Source organism: Nyctereutes procyonoides, unplaced genomic scaffold (assembly GCF_905146905.1).
Source record: "Nyctereutes procyonoides isolate TBG_1078 unplaced genomic scaffold, NYPRO_anot_genome, whole genome shotgun sequence".
NCBI lineage: Eukaryota > Metazoa > Chordata > Mammalia > Carnivora > Canidae > Nyctereutes > Nyctereutes procyonoides.
In genome coordinates this window covers 18,581,698-18,609,628 of record NW_026575024.1, presented here as the reverse complement: position 1 = coordinate 18,609,628, position 27,931 = coordinate 18,581,698, and the positions used below count along the sequence as shown (strand labels likewise).

Genomic DNA, 27,931 nt, shown 5'->3' with positions numbered 1-27,931 from the left:
TTTTAGAAATAAAAAAGCTCAAAAGTCTTCATAAAAAATGGCAAAAAACAGTTTTCCATCATGTTGCACTTATGTGGCTGACCATATAAGAAGATATTTGAAGGGCTCAAACATACTTTAGACAAAGATAAATCTCTTTAAAGTACTATAGAAATTGGGGATCCCTGGGGGGCTCAGCGGTTTAGCGCCTGCCTTTGGCCCCAGGCGTGATCCTGGAGTTCCGGAAATCGAGTCCTGGAATCGAGTGCTGTATCGGGCTCCCTGTGTGGGGCCTGCTTCTCCCTCTGCCTGTGTCTCTGCCTCTCTATGTGTCTCATGAATAAATAAACTAAAAATCATATAAAAAGTATTATAGAAATTTATATCATTGTATACATTTAATTTGTAAGACTGAACTGCATAGAGTTCCCTCAAATTTCTGACTAACACCCAAGTTAAACATTTCAAGCATGTTTGAAGAGCATGGTGTAAAGAATGGAGTGACCACTTTGATATTTTTTAATGTGTGAAAAAAATTATCCTGATTATAAGAGCAACACACATTCAATATAGGAAAACCAAAAAATATAGAAGAACAGGTAAGATGATAAGGGCAGAAAATTCACATAATGAAAATCATAAGCATCAAGGAGAAAAGGAAAAGTCATCTGAAAGATACCAACCACCCAGAGACAAGCACTGTCAACATTTTGATACACATACAATTTTAACTAAATTGGGATCATAGGGGATCCCTGGGTGGCGCAGCGGTTTAGCGCCTGCCTTTGGCCCAGGGCGCGATCCTGGAGACCCGGGATCGAATCCCACGTCGGGCTCCTGGTGCATGGAGCCTGCTTCTCTCTCTGCCTCTCTCTCTCTCTCTCTCTCTCTCTGTGACTATCATAAATAAAAAAAAAAATTAAAAAAAAAATAAATTGGGATCATAGTGTACATATTCTTATTTTTTCCCACTTAAATATATGCAACAGGCATTTTCATGTCACTGAGCATTCTTCTCATTTTTTATTAGTACTAAGGTTAAATATTTTCATGTGATCATTGGCTATTCTTTATTTCTCTGTGAGACAACCTGACAATTTAAAAAATATTTTTTCAGGGCAGCCCGGGTGGCTCAGCGGTTTAGCGCCGCCTTCAGCCCAGGGCATGATCCTGGAGACTCGGGATCAAGTCCCACGTTGGGCTCCCTGCATGGAGCCTCTGCTTCTCCCTCTGCCTTTCTCTCTGTGTCTCTCATGAATAAATAAATAAAATATTTTTAAAAAAATATTTTTCCGGGCAGCCCTGGTGGCGCAGCGGTTTAGCGCCGCCTGTAGCCCAGGGCGTGATCCTGGAGACCCTGGATCGAGTCCCACGTCAGGCTCTCTGCATGGAGCCTGCTTCTCCCTCTGCCTGTGTCTCTGCCTCTCTCTCTCTCTCTCTCTCTCTCCATCTCTATGAATAAATAAATAAAATCTTTAAAAAAAAATATTTTTCCTTATTATACTTACTGTAAAAATGTGGAAAATACAAAAGAATGTAAGAATATAGGGGGGAACTTCATATAATCCAAAATTTAAAAACAGTTACTGTTACTGTTTACTTCTCTTTGTACATTTTCTTATAGAATTGATATTCTAGATAAATCTAGACTATATCTATTTTTTCATTTAGCATCCTTAAAAACCACATAAACATCTTCCCTATGTCATTAAAATCTAAATGCTTATTTTTGTTAACTTCTTTTTGTTTGTAGAATTTTGTTAGCTGCACAGATGTACATAATTTAACAACTGCTCTGTATCAGGCACTTGAATATGTTCATTGTGGTTTTGTTTTTATTTACTTTATAATGTGGGGATAAACATCTCTCCATAGGTTTCCTTGGGATAGATAGCATTTAAATCCCTGGGTTAAAAAGTATGAACTTGGGGATCCCTGGGTGGCGCAGCGGTTTAGCGCCTGCCTTTGGCCCAGGGCACAATCCTGGAGACCCGGGATCGAATCCCATATCGGGCTCCCGGTGCATGGAGCCTGCTTCTCCCTCTGCCTGTGTCTCTGTCTCTCTCTCTCTATCATAAATAAATAAATAAAAATTTAAAAAAAAGTATGAACTTTTGGGAATCTCTAGGTGGCTCAGCGGTTTAGCATCTGCCTTTGGTCTAGGGTGTGATCCTGGAGTCTGGGAATCGAGTCCCATGTCAGGCTCCCTGCATGGAGCCTGCTTCTCCCTCTGCCTGTGTCTCTGCCCACCCCCACCCTCTTTCTCTCTCTTTCATGAATAAATAAATAAATAAAATCTTAAAAAAAAAAAGTATGGACTTTTTAAGTAGGCTCCGTGCTGGGCTTGAACTCATGATCTTGAGATCAAGACTTGAGCTGAGATAGTCAGATGCTTAAAAAGCCACCAAGGCACCCCAAAAAGTATGAACATTTTTAAGGCCCATATTGCCAAACCACATTAAGAATTATATCAATTTGCATTCCACAAACAGTATATAAGAATGTCCATACTCCCACACCCTTGCTGGGATTAAATTCTCTTTTATACATACCTCCCATTCCTCATAAGCTCTCCCCCACCACACCTACTCCCTCAACACACCTTACTAATTTGATATGTGAAAATGGCATCTTGTGACTTTTTTATTATTATTATTTATGATAGTCACAGAGAGAGAGAGAGGCAGAGACATAGGCAGAGGGAGAAGCAGGCTCCATGCACCAGGAGCCCGACGTGGGATTCGATCCCGGGTCTCCAGGATCGCGCCCTGGGCCAAAGGCAGGCGCTAAACCGCTGCACCACCCAGGGATCCCGGCATCTTGTGACTTTAAATGCATTTTTCACTAACGGAATAAAGTCATTTTTCATTTGGTTAAACCACTATAGCTCCCCATCTCTGAAGAGTCTGCTTAATCCTTTGTATATCTGACACTTTTCAGAGGTAACCAAAAAGTGTTTGGAGACTTCTGGTTCATGACAAATAATGAAGCATTAGAACATACTTCTCCCCTTCCTTAAAATGACAATATAAAAAACTATAAATTTGTAACAGTAAGAGTATATGTTATAAAAATATAAGAGACAAATAAGTCCACAGAGCACATGCCATCAGGAGAACCATAAGGAATTCTGCTCACCCCCCTCAAGCCATCAGAACTGAATGGTAACAGTGCTAACCACTAGAGGAACCTGCAACTGAAACTGAGCAAAAGACTCCCAAAAATGTGAGTGTGCCCAAGAGAACTGTGGGGGGGGGGGGCAAATTCAGAGACAGTAGAAGCTGCATGTGGAAGTGGAAATGGGCCAGGGATTGGTAGGAGAATAAAGATCCATAGAAGAACTGTATCCCCCAGGGTTCTCAGGAAGGCTAAGTTATGAGAAGAGCTCTCTAGAATAAAGATGGGGATCGGCAGTAGGGGACCACCCACCTAAGGGCTAGGACTGGAGACTGAAGAAATAGCACCACAAATGACAACACATACACCCCCTTAGAACTCTGAGCAATATCCCAGCCACCGAGCAGGACTAGAGTTTTTGTACTCTGAATTTACTCCTAGAACAATTTCCACCTATGCTGGGGGAATCTGCTACAGCTGCTACTCTAATCACCCAACCAGAGTTCTCAACCAAAGCCACACATCAGAACCATCTGGGGTGCTTTTAAAATATACCAATTAAAGGGTGCCTGGGTGGCTCAGGTCAGGATCTCTAGGATCAAACCCCACATTGGGCTCCCCGCTCAGCATGGAATCTGCTGGTCTCTCTCCCTCTGCCAACCCCCCCCCCCCGGCTGGCTTGTGTGTGTGTGTGTGTGCGTGCTATCTTTCAAATAAATAAATAAAACCTTTTTTAAAAATACCAATTGAGGGATCCCTGGGTGGCGCAGTGGTTTGGCGCCTGCCTTTGGCCCGGGGCGCGATCCTGGAGACCTGGGATCGAATCCCACATCGGGCTCCCGGTGCATGGAGCCTGCTTCTCCCTCTGCCTGTGTCTCTGCCTCTCTCCCTCTCTCTGTATGACTATCATAAAAAAAAAAAAAAAAAAAAAAAAAAACAATTGATGGGCAGTCCGGGTGGCTCAGCAGTTTAGCGCCACCTTTGGCCCAGGATGTGATCCTGGAGACCCAGGATCGAGTCCCACATCGGGCTCCCTGCATGGAGCCTGCCTTTCTCTCTGCCCCCACCCCCCGCTCTGTCTCTCATGAATAAAAAAAAAAACAACTGATATACACATAGCCAATAGGCTTGTGAAAAGATACTCAATATCAATAATTATTGAGGAAATGAGATATCACCTCACATCTGTTATAACGGGTTATAATTGTTATTATTTAAAAAGCAAGAAATAAGGTGATGTGGAGAAAAGGGAACTCTATGTACTATGGGTGGGAATGTAATTTGGTGCAGCCACTAAGGAAATAGCATGGGGGTTCCTCAAAAAAATTAAAAATAGAACTGCCATATAATCCAACAATTGTACTTCTGTATATTTATCTGGAGAAAACAAAAACACTAACTCACAAAAGATATCTACCCTGCCATGTTCACTGCAGCATTATTCACAATAGACAAGATATGGAAACAATCTAAGTGTTCACTGATGGATGAGTGGATAAAGAAAATCTCGTGTATATACACACAGTGGGATATTTTTCAACCATAAAAAAGAAGGAAATCCTGCCATTTGAGACAACATGGATGGACTGCAAAGGCATTCTGCTAAGTGAAATAACTCAGACAGGCAAAGACACTTAGATGTGACAGGAATCCCATTTATATGTGGAATATTAAAAAAAAAAAGCAGCTCACAGAGAATAGATTGGTGGTTGCCATGGGGTAGGAGGTGGAGCAGTAAAGGATAGGTGAAATGGGTGTAGAATGAAGTGGAGGAGAAGCAAGAGTGGAAGCTGAAAGAGAAGGCACAAGGTAACTGCAGAAGTCTTGGGTGACAGTGGCCTGCATTAGAGCACTGGCCCTAGAGATGGGTTTTCTATGTTGGAAGCAGGATCAGAAGACCTTCTAGTAGAGTGGGCATGAAGGATGGAGCTGTAAGGATAACTACCAGGTTTAGGACTTTAAAAACTAAATTCTTTTTTTTTTAAGATTTTATTTATTATTTGAGAGAGCAGAGAGAGCAAGAGAGAGCACGAATGCAGGGCAGGCAGAGGGAGAGAGGGAGAAGCAGGCTCCCCAATTGAACAGGATGCTCAGGGCTTGAGACCCCAGGACCCTGAGATTATGAACTGAGCCGAAAGCAGATGCTTAACTGATGAGCCACCCGGGCATCCCACAACTAAGTTCTTTTTTTAAAAAAAAAAAAAAACAACTAAATTCTTAAAGGTATCATTTTACCAAGATGAGGAGGACCAGAAATCAGCAAGTTGTCAAAAAATACAAAATACTCTTTTGGTGCTTTTGCTCTGGACTATTTTTTCATTTAAATTCTAGATCCAGTGATATGCTGCAAACACCAAGGGCAAACACATAATTTCTCTCTCATCTTCCCTAACAAGTAACAATCTTCCTCAAGCACATATTTTTATGCATATTTAACACTGTAGGGTCAATGCCTTAGAGGTCAGTAGGCACAATTAGGCCCCCCAAGCTTCTAATGAGGTCTACCCCTAAGTTGATAGCTGAACGTCAACTCTAGAAATCGAGGTCCATTTCCTCAGTAAAACTGAGGAAACAAGAAATCTAATAAAGTGTATAGTGCCTTGTGACTACTTTTCACAAGATAATTATTTTGATCAACCCTTGACTAGTACAAGTAATAACACTCAAAATTCAGTGCATCACCAAACATACTTCACAACTCTTTAGATGTCCCACCTTATGTGGACGGTGATTTTCTAATATCCCAGAAATGAGACTTGCCCACAACCTGCATCTGTCCAGCTGTGCTTTCCAAAGTCCATAATATGTAGCTTCAGCTATCCATTAACTATGCAGTTGAAAGACTTCCTATAAAAGACTGCCCACCACTAAGGGTAAAGGCAAGTACATTCCCTGAGTAGGTCATCAAGAAGTATTACTCTAACTTATCAATGGTCTCTAAATCAAAGAGAAATATGAGCAATTGCATTCTCTAATCTCCAAGATGGACTGTTCAGAACATAGCTGCTTCGAGAACAGTATACAGAAAGTCATAGAAAAAAGTCTTGGGTGGTAAAAGGGTAAGGAGATATAGATAAAGGAACAAACTTTACCCTCTATACTTGCATATATTTTGGCTGTTACGTGTGTGTATTTTAGTATATTACTTACATAATTCTAAAAAGAAAAAAAGGAAACATTATATAAAACCTCTACTTCTCAAAACTTTGTAACAGAAAACAGTTTCTCCAAAGTAATGAGAAATCTGTACTTGCTTCATGATACAATTACTGAATAAGTAATGCTTATTATATAATTACTTTAAAAGGATTACAGTTGTTGATCAAATAAATGAATTCTAAAATATTTATTTGGTTCTTAAAAGCCACCAAGCACCATGCCATCCTAGACTATCTCCTGCTCTCAAACCACTCACCTCCCTTGCCCCACCTCCTCTGCTCCAAATGCTTCAAATCCCACCTTGTATGCCCAAAGCCAGCTTTCTCTCAAGCACAGAGCTGGCTGCCTACGAGATACCTGCTCTTGGATGGCCCACTGCCTCCCAAGCTCAACATGTCCCAACCCCAAATCATCATCTTCTTCAGACCTTATCCATTTCCTTTATTTCATGTCTGACTGCAACTTTAGAGCCACTCATTCATGAACTTGAAATTTCCATGGTAATAGGGACTTTTTGCTCATTCCTATCATCCCTTTTGCCTAGAACAGTGACTGGCATACAATAGACAATAAATATGTTACATGAATAAATGGTTAAAATTGTATGCTTTAATGTTAATCCCAAACTTGGAAAACTAAGAAGTTCTTGGGATGTTTCCCTAGCCAATGCCAAAGTTTATCAAAAAGGTGATACAGCTGACACGTTGTGTTTTGGCGACAGACAGACAGGCAGACAGAAAAAGGTGATACATTAGATGTCCATAGGCAGAAACCGGACTGTAGAAGACAAGTTATAGCTGGCCAGAATGTTACCTGGATAAAAACAAAACCAGCCAACCAATCTGTACTTACAGAGAGGGCCCAAAAGCTTTCCATAGGTAATTACCACTCCTATCTTTTTTTTTTTTTTTTAATTTTTTATTTATTTATGATAGGCACACAGTGAGAGAGAGAGAGAGGCAGAGACACAGGCAGAGGGAGAAGCAGGCTCCATGCACCGGGAGCCCGACGTGGGATTCGATCCGGGGTCTCCAGGATCGGGCCCTGGGCCAAAGGCAGGCGCCAAACCGCTGCGCCACCCAGGGATCCCTACCACTCCTATCTTATAACAAATTCCTTCCTTTATATTATATGCCCTTGGCCCCTAATCTATCTCTATCACCACAGGTGCTGGGCATAGGCTGAGGGCATTTTTGCACTGTAAAGGTGACTATCCCAAATTATCCTTAAAGCCCCTTTGAATTTCAAGACTCTCTAGTTTTATTTAAATATACTTAGTAATTTTTTTTACTTAGTAATTTTTTAACATTAAGGTATTAAGTTGAATAGATACAAATATTTGGAAAGCTGTAAGAAGAAATCAACTCATTTTTTGGACATGCTAAATAATGGGACCTAACAAATATTCTTGAAAATATAACCATTTTCAATCATCACCAGGCCACTGGTGAGTAACTTAGTTTCAATTGTGTTCTTTAATGTAACTGTGCTTCCGATTTCAAGTTCATGAGTGAGTGGCTCCCAAGTCACAGTCAAATAGAGAGGAAATAAAGGAGCTCCTTGTTTTATTTCAAATTTGAATTTAAAGGGCTGCTTACATCACTGCACTGTTACAGATCAGAGTGTCCCTCAGTACATACCGTTTTATTCATGAAGACGTCTGTCTTCCTTTGGGTAACATGTCAAGGATAAGATCTTGATTTGTACCAATAAAAGTACTGGATATATCTGCAAAAACACTGAAGATTCTGCATTTTCCTTTCAGCAGTTTCAACAGTGTTATTTAGTACTGTCACACTGTTGACACGATCCAGGATACTAGGGAAAGCTTTCTGTCCCCTAAGCTGCAAATGCCACAGGGAAATGACCCTGTCTCACTTGTTCACTGCTATTTTTCTGATGTTTAGCAGTATGTCTGACAAATACTAGGTGGTCAATAAAAGTTTGTTGAACAAATAAGGAAATTTCTTATGTAAATATTCACCTCTATCCTAGTTGTAATTTTAGCAAAAAAGACACATATAAACTAAAAACTAGTAATAAGAAGTCCAAACACATTCCGGGCAAAGGTAACATTTGAACAAGAGGGTTTCAAGATGACCCATTTGAAAGAAAAGAAAGAGAAGCAAAGGGACCTGTTTCATATATTTGAAATGAAAACCTAATTACATTTGCCTAATTAAATTATGAACATACCATAAAAGCTTCAATCATGCACCAGAATAGGTTCAGAATATTTAGCAAAGGACAAACTGGAGATGAACATTAAATTCACAGAAAAGTCCACTGCTTAGTACTGGCAATGTTCTGCTTCTTGGTCCAGGTGCTGGTTATACAGATCCATTCAGCTTATGAAAATTCGCCAGCCTCTCTACTTATGTTCATTTTTCCCTATGTATGTTATACTTCAATGAAAAGGTTGTAAAAAATTATTTCTCTGTTAACTTACCTACTGAAGTATCACAGGTAAAACGGTAAGATATCTGGAATTTGCTCTAAAAGACCAGAAGAGAGAGGTGGGTGTACGGTGGTGGGTAGGGAAGAGGATGAAGAAGGATGGGCAATAAATGAAACTAGATTATTAGATTATAAAGATGTTGATATTGTCAAGATTATGTAATGAGTTCATAGAGGTTTATAATACATACTTGAAAAATACTATAATGAAAAAAAAATGTTAAAGAGAAGGCATGATTGCTGCTGCAATGTGCCTGCAAATAAGCAGATGGAAGAAATCTGGTTTATCATAGAAAACTATCATTGTGGGGCACCTGGGTGGCTCAGTGGTTGAGCGTCTGCCTTTGGCTCAGGTCATGATCCCAGGGTCCTGGGATAGTGTCCCACCATCGGGCTCCTTGCAGGGAGCCTGCTTCTCCCTCTGCCTGTGTCTCTGCCTCTTTCTCTCTCTCGTGAATAAATAAAATCATTAAAGAAAAAAAACACATCGTTGTGGAAAGGGAGGAAATTCATGGGTAAACTACAACAGCAACATGTCACTCCTAACCTGTCCCCCGTATGCTCAAATGATGAACTTGGGGCTTAAGGGCTTTGAGAGTGCAGGGAGAGGGGCATTTTTTGGATATTCAGTGAACAGAATACTTTTCAGGGTGGAGGCCACACCTACTATATTCAAAACAAAAAGAAAAGATGGTCTATACAGGTACAATGTAAGAGTGTGTGTATGTGCATTGTGATAATTGCAACAATCAAGCTCTAAATTGCCATGACTAGGGCACTGGGTCAAATGCACTTTGAAAGGTACTCTCATATCCTCTGATATCCCAAAAGTCTGCTTAGGACTGCTTAGAAACGCTAGTCAGTTTCTACACACCACCTTAACCTGTGGAATGATTCAAAGCAAAACTTTTCTTTCAAGAACATTAGCAGAATACTTCTTTCCATTCATCCTACAGCTTTGAGGAAATATGAGCCTATCTCACAAAGAGATAGGGAATCTCTAACACAGAGACACACCCTACTGAGCAGATCACATTGAGCTCTACAAAATAAGTGTAAATGCCTTTGTCATCCAAATTTTGACATGAAAATCATCTCTTTATGCCCCCCAAAAAGTCTTGGACATAGTGTTTTCTGCTTTGTGTAAAAGGCAAAAGAAAAGCACCCATCCCCTAAGCTTGGAGATTAAAACCTTGGAGAAAAGGGGGATCAGATGCTCATGACCTCCTCAACCTGAGTTCTACAGAACTCACTTGCTAATCTATTACTGAAGGGCTGCCAGCTGCATGAGTATCTTTCAGTTCAGGAATGTAATTTCAACAATGCATCCATTTTCTCCAAATTCCAATAGAGTTAAAAAAAAATTGGATGCTCCATAATATTTCTTATAAAAGAATTTTATCAGTAACACTATACTTTCTCACCAACATTTTAAAAACTATCTATTTAGTTTCTCTTTGGGTAACTTTCTGGTATACGAAAGTATGCCAGATAAATAATTTAAAAAATGTGTTCAGTATACATGATCACTTTATCAAACGTCCAGATAACAAACTTGAAAAGATACTAAATATGTTGGATATGCTGGAAGTAAGAGTCCAATTAAACATGCAGGGAGAGGCATACAACCACCTGGAAGCTGGCAAAATAGCACTACTCTTATTTTCCTTACCTAGTGAGGTAGGAGATGAACCTCTGGGTATGAGCTCAAGTAACTGCAATCAGAGAGTATCAGTTAAGGCTCTGATGGGTACAACACAGTGATCTACACAGCAAGGGATTTGTTTTCATGAACAACTCCAAAAACCTTGCCTTGCTACTCAAGTATGACTTGATAGACTCACAGCATTAGCATCACCTTGGAACTTATTAGAATGATGGACTCTCAGGTTGCACAAGGACCTATTGAATCAGAATCTGCATTTTAACCAAATTCCCATATAATCTGTATGCACACCACAGTTTGAAAAGCCTTGGATTAGGGGATTACTGTCAATTTGAAGGGAGGTTTCCACAGAGCACTTCCGTGGGCCACCCCTGTTCCTCATTTTTACTGATGACTCACATGAGGACATTGAAGAGCCCTCATCAAATCCCAACTGACACTAATCTAAAAGGAAACACTCAACTGCACAAGCACCTCTCAGAAGAAACCAGGCTTGACAGCAGATCACATGAAAAGATACAAACAACTAGGGATTTTGGGGGGGGGGAGTAATGCTCACTTGAATGTATTACTGCAAATCAGACTACTTCTGGAGAACTGCCTGCCAATCTGGCCACATATTCTAACAGAATAACTGACAGCAAACTGTGGCCACAGACAATGGTGAGCAACGGACAAGGGGAAAGGCTCTAGAAATTCTATCATGGGGAATGGCTGAACTGGAGGATATTAAACCTGAAGCAGAGGTGATTAGGTGGGGATATCACCGTTATATTCATACATTTGAAAGACTGTCTCGAGACATTTCATTCTGCAAATGTGTTTTTGAGCATCTGCTACGTGCCAGGAACTATGCCAAGAGCTAAGGACACAGAGAGCAAAAACCAGAACCAATCTCTGATTTTCTCAAGTTTTCAAACCAGTAGAAGAAACGTGACTGTTGCTTGAGAAAGCAGAACTATGGCTCATGAAAGGCAAGTGGAAGGGCAATGGCACCATACAAGGAAGCCCTTCTGGCCAAAGGGCTCCAGCTTTGTGAAGGAGTGCACACACAAAAGTAACTGAGCAGAGTGGGCCAGGGAGGGGATGACTACTCCCAGGGAAGAGCCCAGGGGACTGCCAGGCCAACACTAATATTCCAGAGCTGCAGGATAACTGGGACCAACATCATTAATCAAATACAAGATCTGTTCAGAATTATGCTGCATTCAATTTAGCCAAGAACAATTTTTTTTTAAAAAGCCTAATTACAACTTAGGGTTTCAGCTAAATTTTATATGTAAACATCAATGATACTTAATTTCTCCTTTAGTAATTTTTAAAACGTAGGCTTTAATAAAAACCCACATTAACATTTTAAGTGACAACTCTGCTTAATGACTCATTTTATTTTTTTTTTAACAAATTTTTTTTTTTTATTTATGACAGTCACAGAGAGAGAGAGAGAGAGGCAGAGACATAGGCAGAGGGAGAAGCAGGCTCCATGCACCGGGAGCCTGACGTGGGATTCGATCCCTGGTCTCCAGGATCGCGCCCTGGGCCAAAGGCAGGCGCCAAACCACTGCGCCACTCAGGGATCCCCTTAATGACTCATTTTAATTGTAATCTTGATTCTCTCAGTAATCCCTAAAACTACCATGTTTAATGTCCTTTGATATACCTTCGGAGTTGCTCATCTCACTTCTGAGAAATTATTCTAAAAAAAATAATAACAACAACAATTCCTTTTCCTCTGCCAGAAAGAACAAAAGAGGGAAGGGTGGGAAACTAGTGCATGAAGATGCAAATGAACAATGTTTTTAAAGAAAAATATTAAACCAATATTCAACAAAATTGCCAATCTATTCCATGACATGAAACAGGGTAAATAATAATATACAAGTAGGAGAATGTTTAAGGTAAACTGATAAACTATTATAATTATGAAAATTATACAGCAACATAGAAACACACTCATAATGACAAGAAAACAATGTAAACTTGTATAATTTCAGCCATATAAACCTTTTGCATGGATGCAACAAAAACTAGGGAAAAAAAGAAAATTTTAAAATTTTCTAGGGTGTTAGGATTCCTCTTTTACTTAAAATTTCCACTTCACTGTTGGCTAATCAAAAAAAAAAAAAACCACGCTGAATGTATCAGGAATTGAAAGAATTTTAACTTATTAAGTGTAATAATTTATACATGAGGGGTGCCTGGGTGGCTGGTACAGTCGGTTAAGTGACTCTTGGTAGTTTCAGCTCAGGTTTGATCTGGGCTCTGCGCTCAGGAGAGAGTCTGCTTGAGTTTCTCTCCCTCTCCTTCTGCCTCTTCTCACTGCACACGTGCTGTCTGTCTACCTCTCTCTCACTGAAATAAAGGATTTGAGAGAGAGAGAGAGAGAGAGAGATAGGGACAGAGGGCACAAGTGGGGAGTAGAGGGAAAAGCCAGCTTCTCGCTGAGCAAAGAGCCCAATGTGGGGCTTGATTCCAGGACTCTGGGACCATGACCTGAGCCAAAGGCAGACACTTAACCAACTAATCCACCCAGGTACCCTGAAATAAATAAATCTTTAAAAATAGTAGTAATAATTTATACATTAGCAAGAAATGAAATAACAAAGGTGACACATCCTTTGTATTTTATAAAGCTATTAAGTTCATAAACAAATAAAAGATAATGAGGTTCATGTTATGAAAAATACTCAAAGTTGTGACAAGTAAAAAGGACTTTGTACAGCAGCCGCCTGTGAACTTTGAGTAAAAGCAAAACTAAATTTCTGGATTCTATTTTGCTTTTCACCTTATTTGATCTCACTTAGCATGATTCATGCCAAGTTGAGTTTTTTTTTCCTCCTTTTTCCCCTTCTCTTCAAGTTCACAGATGTGAAGAAAAAAAATATATATAGCACTTCTTTTACAGTCCTCCCGTGTTCTCCCAGAAATGCTATGAACTGTGGCTTTCTGGAGTGGGCAGCAGGCAGTCAGATGTGAAGGATATCTGGCTACCATCTGTCACCACAGGGATCACCAGGACTGAGCTGACTTAGGGCCAAGAGACTTGGGTTCAAATTTTCCACATCTGTAACACAGAAATAATAGTACTTACCCCAAAAGGTTGAGTGTGACATGAGAAAGTCCCTAACACATGGTGATGTTCAAGAGATGCTTACCGAATACTTTTTTCTCCACCTTCTGCTACACATACCTACAGACCACAGACACAAACCATCAATCCCTGAACCATTGGGGCCCTATGAATTGGGGAAGAAGTTCTAGGTAGACTCATATTTCAATTCCTCAGTCCAAACAGTTAATGATCCCAGTCTGATCCCAAGTTAATAATGGTGTCCAAGTCACCAATCTCTTGAGGGCTGGGGGAAAGAGTAGCCTCCCAAAGTCCCATCCTTCCAACTGTGCCACTGTTTCAAGTGTGGAGTTGGGAAACAGGGCATAAGAAAGAACTGAATCTCCAATACCAAAAGAGCTATTTTAACCTCTGAAAGAGTGGAAAAAGAACACAAAGGAACCGGCTCCCGCCCCATCCTCATGCCTTTCTCTCTCTCCCAAGTCCCAGGAAATGAGGACACAGGCCCAGAGAGGGTGCATGAGGCAGAGCCAGGACTGAATACAGGTATCTGCCTGCCAGTCGAACTACAACAGCCGTACTCTCTCCCATTTGGTCTGTGCTTGCCAGTTGCCCAAAGGCAAATCAAAAGTTTAGTCCTAGCCCACCATGATGGCACTAGAGTTTGATTGGTTTAAGATGGTCATATGGGGTCTGGAGGGGCACCAGAGACCACCTAAGACTAAAGAACTCTTAGAGGTTTAATCTCTTTTTACTGGGTCTGGAGACCTACAGACAACTAAGGACCTCAGTTCTACTGAGGTAGAACACTCTTCTAAGGGCCCTAGTGAGCTGCAAAGAACAATTCAATTCTTTATTTTCAAAATTTACACTTTAAGAAAACCAGAGAGCTAAATATGAGACACAAGAGAAAGGTGCTGTACACAGAGCTTTACCCAGCAAAAAGGTGCTAGAGAAGCAGTTTAGTAGTGTATTAAGTAGAGTATTTAAGCTCAAGATCTGGGTCACAATGAAACATGGGAAAATTGGATGAGTCTCAACTTTTCTAAGCCTCAGTTTCTTCATCATTAACATGAGGTCTGTAACAGCATCTAGTATTAGTGATCTTTATCAACCAGGGTTGCTGTGTTAAACTAAATGAATGATATATGTAACAGTCCCTGGTGCAGTGGCTGGCATGCTATGAGGACTCAGCCAATGCTCACTTCTATTAAACCCAAATGAAGTTGCTTACCTCTTCTGTAGCTAGAAATCAACTTCTGTGGCCTTACTGGTATTGTACCTACATCCCAGACATAAAAGCCTGTTTTCTTTTAGAGAAAAACATATTACAATATTACTAAATGTAGCAAAATGCTTTACCCATTAAGATCACAAAGATAAAAAGAATACATTAAATAGACATTTCAGAACTTCTATTCAGGTGGGTTTCAGCTAAGAGTAAATTCAACAAGAGATTGAGCTAATAAAACCTTGAAATGATCTACTAGAATCACATCATGTGGAATAAAGACCATTCCAAGAAACTAGCGATCTACAGTCTAGAGGGGAAAGGCCTGGGGGATGAAAGCGATGATACCAGTCTTCATGTACTTGAAGGGTTGTATATGTTGTATACAGTGGAAAAAACGAAGTAAATCCAATGAGTCAAAGGTCATAAAACAGATTATAGTTTCCTGTGAGGAGGAATGTTCTTAGGCTAGCAGAGAAGATAAGACCCCCCACATGAGAAGGGGAGTTGGCATCTCACCAGTGGGCATACTGGAAAACCTCATGTCACTTCCTATCTGAGTATGCAATCCTACTGTCTTGTTTGGACACCAGAAGTAAACACACCCAGAATCAATATAGCGTGGCTCATGCGTAAGCATTGCTCATCCTAATAATGAGAAACCCTTGTGAGAGTAAGCTGGGGGCTCAAATTCAGTCCACTATTCAATATACTTTGGCAGTCTCATTTGAGAGATGTCTACAGTTTAAAACCAAATAACAACCCCACAGTGTTTTTTCTTACAAACAAATCTGCTCCACACTACATCAACAAGGCACAAGTACAACCTGTAGCATATTTTTGAGTAATCAAACCAAGGGTCACAGTCAAAGGCATCTCTGCTTTTTGCTCAAGTCAGGCTCAGAAAACTGAACATTGAAAAAAATCAAGCAAGATTCTAAAAATCAAGCCACTGGAAAAAAAGTGATTCAACATTTATCTTCTTTGTTCCACCTGCCAAAAAGAAAAAAAAAAAAGGATAAGGTAGGTTTGGAACGGAGAGAAAGACAAAAAGAAAGAACTCAGGAGAGGAGAAGAGGTCCTTTGGAGGAGACAAGAGTTTCATGGTCTTAACCACCTTGCTGAAACCACAGGGCTGGGCCTTGCATGCCTGAGTATACACTGCTGTCTCTATCCATCTCTTCTTTCTCACTCACACGGTCAGCTGGTTGGCAGGAGGGAGGGGATCAAGGCAGGAGCTGGTCTTTCATTCATGCTGGTTGCCACCTTTGAAGGGTACCACAATTCAGCCTGGGGAACTTTAGTGCTCATCACCACATTCTGAACCTAGAACTGTGGAATCACAAACTACGAGGCACATATTACAAGTTTTTGGAAGCAGAAGCGAGGGTGTGGGGAACCAAATTTTCAGACAGTGCAGGTCTTTGGAAGCTCTTCTGAAGCAATTCATATTCTTAAATTCTCAGATTTCTTTGGGATCCCTGGGTGGCGCAGTGGTTTGGCGCCTGCCTTTGGCCCAGGGCGCGATCCTGAAGACCCGGGATCGAATCCCACGTCGGGCTCCCGGTGCATGGAGCCTGCTTCTCCCTCTGCCTGTGTCTCTGCCTCTCTCTCTCACTGTGTGCCTATCATAAATAAATAAAAATTTAAAAAAAAAAAAAAATTCTCAGATTTCTTTTCCTTTCAGAAGATAGAGACAATGACTAATTCTTTTGAGTTAATTCCTTCTGTTCACAGAAGATATTATTCCAGAATTCACAGCCCTCAGACCCAGTGAGAAATAACTGCTCTACTAAAGGACACAATATCAGGTGTAGATGCCTTCATTACAAAGTGTGGCTTTCACCTAAACTGCAGAAAGCAATCTTTGTCCTAGATCACAGGGCCTTTAGTTGTAATCCTACCCTTTTGAAGCACAATTAGACTGGGGATACAAATAAGCAGGGTGCTAAGTGCTATCACATCGACTTTATGCTCCAGAAGAAATAGGAAAGGAGAAGTGGCACCTAACCCAGACTGAGAGGTCAGGGAAGGCTTCCTGGAGAAGGGGACACGTGAGATGAAGCTAGAAAAGCATTGTTGCAATGAAAAGGGGCAGAGCTCTCTCTATTCAGAGCAGCATAGAGGAAACCCAGGAAGACCAAGGTCAGAGCCTGGGGAATGCTAGCACATCAGGGCTGGGCTGAGGAGTCGGGCGACAGCAAAGGGGCCACAGGATGAAGAATCAGAGAGACAAGGAGCTAAGGAGAAGGACATTCCAAGGCAGGAATAGCTCATGGTGTGACTGGATGCAAATCAAGTCAGACAAGACCTAAAGGCTAAGACTTGGCTAACCATAAAGGGCCGTGCCCTTTGCCCAAGACATTTCAGGGAAGTGGCAGTGACAGAGCCAGAGCACAGAGGTTGAGTGGATGAGGGAAGGAAGTAGACACTGGATAAGGCTACTTGCAGGAAGCTTGGCTAAGAACAGGGAGTGAGCTAACAGGAAATACAGGATCCAATTTTCTTTACCAGCCTGAACCTCTGCTTGGAGCTCCAGACTCACTTCCACTAAATTCCTCCTCTTCCCTCACCCACTACATTCAATATGTACCATGGCCTCCCCGCCACTCATTCTCCACAACAGCCACAGTAGTCTTTTTTAGACTCTAAATTGGACCATTCTGCCCTCTTGCTCAAAATGTACAATGGTTTCCCACTGCCCTTAGAATAAAGCCTTAACTCCTTGCCGTGGCCTGACTTTCTTGTGTGATGTGGGGCCCATTTCCCTCTCTGGCACCTTTGCATGCACATTCCCCTGCTGCTCACCATGGACCAACCCGGCCTCCTTCCAGTCCCCAAACCCCGTCCGTAAGCACAGTTCAACCTCAGGATCTTCACTCAGGCTGCTCCTTCTGCCTGGAATGCTCCTGTCTCGTCTGCCCTCCTCCAACTGAAGCAGCCAAAAGGTGAGTCACTCATAACAGAAGCAGCCACCACAGAGGTCCTCCTCTACCCCATGCCCAGGGTTTCACCTCCAACCAACCGCAGAGTCCAGCTTTTCCAGCTCTGGGGTGAGGTTGGGGTGCTTCCTGGCTCTCCTTTGATGTCAGAGACTCAAGTCCCAGCTCCTTTCTCTGATGCCTATTAGTTGTGTGACTTCTGTCAAGGCGTCACCTCATCAATCTTCTCATCTTGAAAAAGGTAGAGTATCTGCCTCCCCAACTGTTAGGAAGCTCGTCTCCGAAGGTATATAAACACCCCAGTTGTCCTATGTCCCCTGACCTAGGGACTTCTCTTCCACCTTTGCAGCGCTGGCCTTTCCCAGGAACCAGTCCTAGCCCTTCCTACACTCTGTCCATCAAGGCAGGAGGAGCTGCCTGTCTGTTCTGCCCTAGCGCTACCCAGGGCCTGCCTCATGCTTCGCAGAGCCCCCGCCACCAGTCCGCACAACAAAAACATACACACTCCAAATTCACCTCCCACCCAGTAAATGCCTCTCTCAGTCCTCTCTCCTTTGGCCTTGGTCACCAGCTCCCATCCTAAGTCTGGTGCATAACAGTCATCCACATTTTCTCTTCTCCCATTCTGCTGGCTGGACGTGGACATCCAAGGCAACCTTGGAAACTCTGGTTTGAAGATAGCAGATCATCCATCAGTCTGGGCCCCCGCCACCCCCAAGTTGACTGGACTTCAAATGGGCATGAAAATGTCGACTGTTTTAAGCCACTGAGATTCCAGCAGGGTTTATCTGTTACAGGAGCTAGCGTGTCTCTATGTAATAGAGGCTGAATTTAGATAGTTGGATGGAAGGGGGAGGGCTCTAGTGGTAAAGAACATTTATACAAAAGCCTGGAGCTAGGGTTACTCATGGGCCTCATGACACCAGCTCCATTTATATACTACTTACCCTCTTCACAGTACTTTAAAATATGTTTTCTCCTCTGACACAACCATCACCATCATCACTTACTGTTGTTATAATGAACAGTTTACAAATGAAGAAACAGACCTGGAGAGTTAAGCTGTGTCTGAGGCCCCATAACTAGTAAGTGGAGGGGTCGAGACTGGACCACAGGACCCCTGACTCCAAATCCAATGGCATCTTCCCTATAGCTCCCAGTCTCCCCAAGCCAAATGCTGGTGCTAGAGCAGAAATGCTCCTGGCTAAAGTACAAGGGTGCCAGAATGACACAGACAAGACAGGCAGGCTGGCAGAACTAGTTAAAAGCAGACTCTGGAGGACTGGACAAACACCAGACTCCGGGGCAAAGCTTTCACTCAACAGACAATGGGAGCAATCACCAGCCTCTACTTTGAGCCCCACAGAACAACTTTATACCTTCACTGCCATCTGCAGAGATCTTACTGCACCAGCTCATCCTGGCTCAGCTGTTGCCAAAGGTCCACTCTGCAAACATGGAAGATTTGATGAGGGCAAAACTTCTAGTCTCCTACCTGCTGTAGACATATCTGTATCCCCAAGTAACTTTTCCTCTTTCCATACAAAGTGAAAGAGGCGCTCCCCCTCTGGCAACTTTACTGACCATCTACCCTTGGAGGAGCATTTGAGCGACCATTTGTCCTTTCTCTCCCTTGAACCTCTGCTTTCCTCTCTTCAGCCTCTAAACATGTGAGGGCCCCTCTCATCCTAAAATCATCCCTTCCCACCATCCCTTCTTAGCCTCACACTTCAGAAGTGAGCTCTGAAGAAAGAGGAGCAGCAGACATGCATCTCCACTTCACCTCCATGAATCCTCTGTTCCACCCAGTGATATATCATGACACTGAAACAATCACTTCTGACGATACCTCCTAGGAGCTAAGTTCAACAGACATATAGCAACATTTCTCCTGATCTTGAGGCACTTAACAGTGCTGCACTCCCTCCTTGAAATTCTCCCCTGTCTTGGGGCACCTGGGTGGCTCGGTGGTTGAGCATCTGCCTTTGGCTCAGGTCGTGATCCCAGGATCCTGGGATTGAGTCCTGCATCAGGCTCCCGGCTTGGTGGGGAGCCTCCTTCTCCCTCTGCCTCTCTCTGCCTCTGTGTCTCTCACGGATGGATGGATGGATGGATGGATGGATGGATGGATGGAAGGAAGGAAGGAAGGAAGGAAGGAAGGAAGGAAGGAAGGAAGGAAATAAAAGAAAAATTCTCCCCTGCCTTGATTTCAACAACCCCATTCTCTCCTGGTTATCCTCCTCTGTCTACTCTTTCTTGGCTTCCTTTACTGGCTCCTCTTCCTCTCCTCTATATGTCAGTGTCTCCTGGGATTCCATCTTGATACCTCCTCTTACCTTAACATACTTATGTTTGAAATCATCCACAAACATAGCTTCGACTGCCAGCTACAAACTGGTAATTTCCAAACTTATATATCTGCAGTCCAGACCACTCATGTGAGTTCTCCTAGACTTCACTACATTGGCCTGCAGGTATCTGCATGTGGATTCCATGGGCACCTCAAACTCAACACAGCTAAAACTACAGAAAGCATTTTGTTTACCACACTTGTTCTTCTTTCTGCATCAATAATGAGAGCATTTGTTAAGTACTGTATCAGCCTGGGTTCTCCAGAGAAACAGACCCAGTAGGATTCATGTGTGTATATATGTTAAGCATACACACACACACACACAAATTTAGAGATTTAAAGAACTGGTTCATACAACTGTAGGAACTGGCAAGTCTGAAATCTATCTGTAGGGAAGGCCAGCAGGCTGGAAATTCAGGCAAGAATTAATGCTGTAGTCTTGGGCTCATTCCCCTGTCAAATAGGCAAGTGGGTCTGGCCCTCTTGCCTCTACATCCCTAGCATGCTATGCAATGCCTGACACATTGCCTGCTCAGTAAATGTTGGTGAATGGCTAGCCAGGCATAAAGTGAAATGCTATTAAGTGAGAATGAAACTGAAAGGTGTGGACGGCACTGAATTTTAATGAGAAAGAATCGGGAAACTTGAATAAGGCTGTACTATAAATCAAAACATGGCCCTTCCATGGTATTCATTTGCCAGAATTAACTGACCACCATACTTATGACTAAATGAGAACCATCACAGACACAGGCACATCCATTCCAATCCTCTGCCTGAATGTCCCAACAACCCTGTGAAGTCGACATGGCAGAGAAAAGGCACATTTTACAACTAAATTGAGGTTCCAAAAGACTAAGGTCTTGTCTAGGTTACTACAGAAAATCCCTGCAATGAAAAGTCTTAGTTCTTCAGCGGTATGCAGGAAGACGGCCCCTAAACAATAGGAGGTCAGACGAAAAGGAAGCGTGCAGTTCAAAACTCTTGAGATACCTAAATCTGTAAAAACTAGAGATATCTTTTACAATTCACAAAGGATACTTTTATTTTAATTATTGTTCAGAGAAATCTCTGTCTTCCGACTGTGTAAGTCCATGGTGTTAGACTAGTTAGCATAATCACACATCCATTGCTGGAGTAATAAATTTCTGGTTAGATAGTAAACATCTAGAAGCATTGTTTCCTGAAATGATGCCAGTAGGTATTAAATCTACAGCTTGTTAGGGATGACTAAGTAGCCTATATTAACACCAGGCACCAAAAAACCAGCTGGTTTTCTTATTATTTAAAAGCATAAGGCAGCCCGGGTGGCTCAGCAGTTTAGCGCCGCCTTCAGCCCAGGGTGTGATCCTGAGACCCGTGATCAAGTCCCACATGTCGGGCTCCCTGCATGGAGCCTGCTTCTCCCTCTGCCTGTGTCTCTGCCTCTCTCTCTCTGTATGTCTTTCATTAATGAATAAATAAAATCTTTAAAAAATAATAAAAGCATAAAAATTAATGAAATATTAGCAAAAGTCCCAGTGTTGTATTTGCAGATTCTCTGAAGTACATGGCATTCTCTGAAGCCACAGAGCAGTGGAAACCCTGTTAGCCATTCCTACTAGACAAAGCAGGGGCCGATTACCCCACCTATATTTGCTATATATATAGTAACTTGACCTTCTCAAAGCTCTTTTGTATGTAGTGTCATTTATGATAAAACTCTTATAAACCCTGTTAAAAGATTTTTTTTTATTACAGTTGACTGAAAATAGAGTCAAAAGCCTAAAGTCATGTAATTGGTAAAGGGCAAAAGCAGAACTATACACCAAGCCTTTCTGCCTCCAAGCCTCTAGTACCTATATCTCTATTGTGGCTTCCCAGCCATGGATTCTCCCAGACTGTAAGCAGCAGGAGGCCAGAGAAAGACCATGTCTGACTGCTCCCCACTGCTATCTACCATAGAACCTGATACATAGTAGGCACAAAATAAGTACATTATTGGTGAGTGACAGAATTTATTTTCTTAGAGTTGCTTTAGTCACCTGCATGGTAAAATGGAGTGTACAGCATTGCCAAAAATAGCTTTTAAAATGCTACTGGCGGGCAGCCTGGGTGGCTCAGTGGTTTAGCGCTGCCTTTGGCCCAGGGCATGATCCTGGAGACCTGGGATCGAGTCCCATGTCAGGCTCCCTGCATGGAGCCTGCTTCTCCCTCTGCCTGTGTCTCTGCCTCCCTCTCTCTCTCTCTGTCTCTCATGAATAAATAAATAAATAATATTTTAAAAAAGAAAAAGCTGCTGGGATTATCAGGAATAAACAAGGAAAATACTATTTTTTTTTTCAAATCAGTATATACTGATTTTTTCAAAACTGTTTATACTGATTTCCAAAAAGATCAGAATTCTGAGCCAGGGCCCCATTTCAGCACAAATGGTATATTTTCAGCTTCCTGAAACCTTACAAAAGGTAGCAAATGGTATGTTTTCAGCTTCCTGGAAAATTAACTGTTGAACAGACCCGGCAAGAAGAGTGAAAATTCAGTCTTATGTGGGAAAGGAAAAACTGACTGTAAGGTCTCAGACCCAACAATGACCATTTGCAAGGGTGGCACAATGGTCCAGTTGTAGCTAACCTACCATGGCAAGAAATGGGTTTGCCAAAGGAATGAGGATTCACCCAGACAGACACACGTCAGCCAAAAAGCATTCACTCTGTGGCAGAAATATGTAACTTTGAGGCAGGCCAAGCCCAGAAAAAAAAGACACAGAGGCCTGGACTGGGTAGAGCCATTCTGCAAAACCCTCTGTGCTTAGCCATGCTAGAACAAGGGAGAATGAGGAGGCACCAGCCTCCTACTGTTTATTACGCCCCCGGCCCATGGGGCTCTCCTGCCCTCATTGCCAACCATCCCTGAGAAAGACACTCAGAAATGAAACTGTGAGTATTCAGAAGTCTCCTAACGTGGCAGTCTATTCCTTTCCTATAAAGTCCTCACCAACATCACTTAGAGTTCCTTCTTCCTCTAAATCCTAAACCATATACTTAAGCATATACCTTCCATTATCACTCTGGCTTTGTATTCACTACTACAGCGCTGTATTTCCAATTCTTTTGGAATTTGAGACATCCACTATGATCCTAAGATTGTTGGTTTTTTTTTTAAGATTTTATTTATTAATTCATGAGAGACACAGAGAGAGAGGCAGAGACACAGGCAGATGGAGAAGCAGGCTCCATACAGGGGGCCTGACATGGGACTCGATCCCGGGTCTCCAGGATCACACCCTGGGCTGAAGGCGGCACTAAACCGCTGAGCCACCCAGGCTGCCCCTAAGATTGTTTTTAAGGGCTTCCATAAAAGTCCTTCTCCACTATACATCCCTTCATACTTTGTACTTAATTACAAAGACAAGTTAATCCAAAATAATGAAGGAGTGAGGCATTCTGGATGATTGAAAGTTAATTTATAAGTCACCAAAGTATCTTCATAGTCTTGCTAAAATAAATGATGCCTTAGTAAACAGAGTATCAAATGTAGCAGTTCCAGATTCAACCCAACCTTCAAGATCCTGTCTGAAGACAACACTCCCTGAAAGCACCCTCCCATCCCTTCTCACCACTTCCACTTACCACCAGAAATAACCTCTCTTTCGTCTGTGATCCTACATTTTGATTATACCTCCTTTGCAGCAGGCAGCATAGTCTGCTTGAGGTTACAGATTTAAATGCATCTTGTCTTTTAAAAAACGTTTGAGAACAGAGACCTTTTTTAACCTCATGGTGCCTAGTTCACAGTAGGCACATAAACACTTCACAAACGGAGTACATTTAGTGATTGAAATATTATAAAGAACACCACAAGGGCAGCCTGGGTGGCTCAGCGGTTTAGCGCTGCTTCAGTCCAGGGTCTGATCCTAGAGTCCCGGGATCGAGTCCCACACTGGGCTCGTTGCAGGGAGCCTGCTTCTCACTCTGCCTGTGTCTCTGCCTGTCTCTGTGTGTGTGTGTGTGTGTGTACATGTGTGTGTGTCATGAACAAATGAATAGAATCTTATAAAAAAAAAACAAAAAACACCATAATACAGCAGAACCTTCATAATACGGTATAATACAACAGAATTCAGGGGTTTCTAAGCTCTGTAGGGCAGATAAGTGTGGTGTTAAAAAACTCATTGGCCTCTGCTTAATATTTCTCAGCTTTAAATGTGTTTCTAAAGGGAAAATATTTTCAATTTCTATTTTTTTTCTAAATGGAATTACTTTTTAAAAATCTCAACTTGCAAATGGAAAGTTCTGGTTAAACTGGCATTACTGAAACCTCCATTGCCACATTTTCTAGATCTCAAGATGGGCATTCAAGAAGCTCCCTGTAGTTCACCAAGGAGATGAGGCAGTAAAAGTGGAAGGATGTACTAAGTGACAGGAATATAACCAAGATGCTATGCCATGTTTGGCGCCCAGTTCAGCAGTGTGAAAGCCAGGCTTCTCAGTACCAGCCGTTCTAAAAGGAAATAAGAAATGGAACACATGATAGAGCAAATCAAGTTTTAGGCTCAAGGTCCATAGCAACCACTCCTAGCAGGGCTGACAACATTCTTTCCCTGCAGCTTTAGTGTTTGGCTATGATAAACCAGCCTGGAAATAAAGTTTAAATATTCTAAACATTGCAACTCAAACTCAAACCTCCTTTACTACCAACAGGGAATTCTAAATGGTCAGCCAAGAATGGCTAACTCCAAGTTCCCTGCCAGCAGCTATTCTTTTGCAGGATTCCTCTTCCTTGTCACGAGAAGGAAGAGTACTTTCTTGGTGAAAAAAACAGAATGAATGGTAGGGCTGCCACCACCATCCATGATATTAAGTATCTAATCATGTATACAGGGGATAATCACCACTCGTCTTGAGCTTGTCCTTGAGTAAATGTTTTAGTCTCATATCTTCAGAGACAGAAATGTGTCACATAAGTTGATTTTAAGGTTAACTGAAGCACTATATCATGATAGCTTAAGGCAGAAAACTTTCTGAGCTGCATTACCTCCTTCTCAGCCTTCAGAACTAACCACACCACAACCTGACCTATTCCTGTTGAACAGGACAATTATGATTAATTAATGTATTCGAGGACCCCTGAGGCAAACAGGACTGCTTCTTCTACAATGAATGTCCCCCAAACTGCTATACTTTGAATTATTTTGTACAGTTTTCCATCTCTGTCATCTCCCGCTGTCTCTTCTTGCTATGGTCCGTATGCTTGCCTCCAGTGGTGGGGCCCTTAATTCACTGTTTCTGCTATCAGATGGACCTGGAGAGCTAAGCTATTAAGAGTCGTGGGCTAAGGCTCACTCCTACCAGCCTCACCTCCTTTACACTCAGGCAGTCAGCTTCCAGATCGCACAATCTTAAACACTACAGCTGTATTTCCCAAACCTGTCTGATCATAAAGAGTTAGCAGGTATGTGTGTGGCAGAGGGAGAGATTAAAATATACATTCTCCATCCTCTCTCCTATAAATTCTAATCCAGTGGGCCCAGAATGGGGCCCGGAAATCTGTATTTTTAAAAAACACACACCCTCAGATGATTTTCATGACCAAGTTTAGAAACATATCCAACATGCTCTGCGTGCTGCCCACTTGAATTGGGATTCCTTCCGAAGCATAATGAATCTGGGCCAAGGCCAACTCCTTCCAGAGAGACCTTGCAACCAATGAAGTTGCCAGGTCATTGTTCTTCTACTGCCCTCAGGCAAAATCCCCTGATCTTCTGAGGCTCCTGCAGGCTGGCCACCAACACCTCTTCTCTTGCTGGTAAAGGCAGACTTGGCACACCTTCTTTCTCTCCACCCTAAATGTCCTGCCATCTCCATGATGGGTTTTCTGACACATGGATGACCCAAACAACTCTCCAGCCTCTCAGTTGGTTGTCCTCCTTGACTTTATACTGAGTTCACTTCACCTTAACCATTCATGTCTATAGCAAAATCCAGGAGCCCATCATGTCCAGTAATTAACTGCTCCAGTTCTGAAATCTTCTACTCCAATATCCCTAACCATAGCCTCCTCTTACTCCATCACTCCAATACACCCACTCTGTGACTTCACCAACACTTCTAGTCCTTTTCTCCCCCTCATCCAGCCTGAAAACTCTTACCTGTCATGTTAATCACTCCCTGACCAATACCCTCAGATCCTCTGCTCCACTGTCCTTCTGCCAGCAAACCACAATCCTGGCAATCCAACCATATGCTTTCTGTGCTCCTAAAACCAGGCAGCTGAATGCTACTGATACCCTAGCCCACCCATAGTCTCCTACCTCAACAGAGCCCTGTATAGTGTCAGGAAATAACAGACATAGCCCCAAGTTCACTCTTCCTGACATTGATTATATGTCAAATCTCCTTGATTTCCCTCTGACCTCTTCCCACTTAGTCTTAGCAGACAAACTTCACCCTCTACCTCATAGAGTTGTTGGAAGCCACCAAAATAGCACCTGATCCTAAGCCATTCCACCAGAAAATTCAGCTGCGCCCTGATATTTCTTTTTAAGATTTTATTTATTTATTTTAGAAAGGGGAGGGAGGGACAGAAGGAAAGGGAGAAGAGAGAACCTTAAGCGGACTCCCCACTGAGTGCAGAGCCCAACGTGGGGCTCAACCTCACAACCCTGAGATCATGACCCAAGCTGAAAACAAGAGTCAGACGCTTAATCAGCTGAGCCACACCCGAGCACCCCTAGTGAGTATCTTTCTGATGAAAGACAAAAAAACTAGCCAGACTCTCAAAAATGGCCAGCCTCTCAAAAGATCTCTCTACCCTGAGGCTTTTTCTTAAGATGGAGTTTAAAAACAAGAAAACTATCTCATCTCAAGCATTTAACAAGTTTGAATCCAAACATAAAGTTGCCAAATATCAACAGAATGATTATAAATCATAAGCCAAATACTTAATTCCCTGATCATTTTATAAATTCAAAAGCAGAGTAAATGAAACAATATTGTTGGTAATAGTCTTTCACTTTTACTCAAACTCTCATTTGTTGATGGGGCTACAAGTCTTTTCCTGAGCATTTTTTCCCTCCTTATATTAACAGTTAACATTCATTGTTTTATGTGTATAATTATGCTACTCACAATGACCCTGTGAGATAAGAACTATTATTTTTCTCCATTTACAGCTGAAAAAACAGACTTAGACATGTTAAGTAATTTGCCCAAAGGCTTACAGCTAGAAGTCCACAAAGTTAAAATTAAAACAGAACTCAAACTAATCTATCTACATGCTTTGGCATAGTGGGTTTTTAACAGAAACTTCCCAAGAAATACAGCACCCTAATCCAATTCTTATACCCCATTATATGCTTGGAACCATCACATTACTATTATGGCCTATTTCACATTCATATACCCTTGCATTCACATGAGAAGGCAATAATGAGTAGGAGGAAGTTTCTACAGTCAGATCATATAGATTCAAATCCCAGCTCCATCACTTTCTTAGCTGTATAGCTTTAAAATTTATTCCTCTTAGCTCATGTTTTTCAACTAGAAAGCAGAAATGATAATGTAATAATCACTGCCACCTTAGTTAGTTCTCCCAGAGATTTAAAGATCATGTGTGATCACACTTAGCAATGGACCTGGCACAGAGTGAGTCTCAAAAAAGGTTAGCTGTTACAAAAACTATTATTCAAAAGGTCTTAAGGACCTGTACCCACTGGATTTAAGGCAGAGCACTGGGTGCCAGGACCGTACCGTAAACAGGCCAAGGTGGTCTCGGCCTTCACCAGTCTTGCAGTCTCCTGGGAGAGTAGACGATAAAGGCGACGACGCATAAACGAGATACCTGGAATTGTGGTGAAACACTAGGCAGGAAACACACACGCACTAGGAGGGGACAACAGGGAGGAGGCAACTGTGGGAGGGGTGATCGGGAAAAGACCCTCTGAAAAGGGACATTTTAGCTGAGAGCAAATGCTTGA

General features: G+C 42.1%; 1 protein-coding gene across 9 annotated transcripts in view; it reads right to left on the bottom strand.

Annotated features, from left to right (window-relative positions):
* Nucleotides 1–27,931, bottom strand: part of ZHX3 (zinc fingers and homeoboxes 3) — a 130,644-nt gene that overhangs the window by 75,490 nt on the left and 27,223 nt on the right. Inside the window, exon 1 of one of the 9 annotated variants that reach the window (XM_055300190.1) lies at nt 15,876–16,304. The exons of 7 other annotated variants lie outside the window; for them this stretch is intronic. The gene's annotated coding sequence lies outside the window, so the exon portion shown is untranslated. Of the gene's footprint in view, nt 1–15,796; nt 15,855–15,875; nt 16,305–27,931 lie in introns of those variants that run through there. One more of the 9 variants, XM_055300209.1, reaches the window with a different exon arrangement.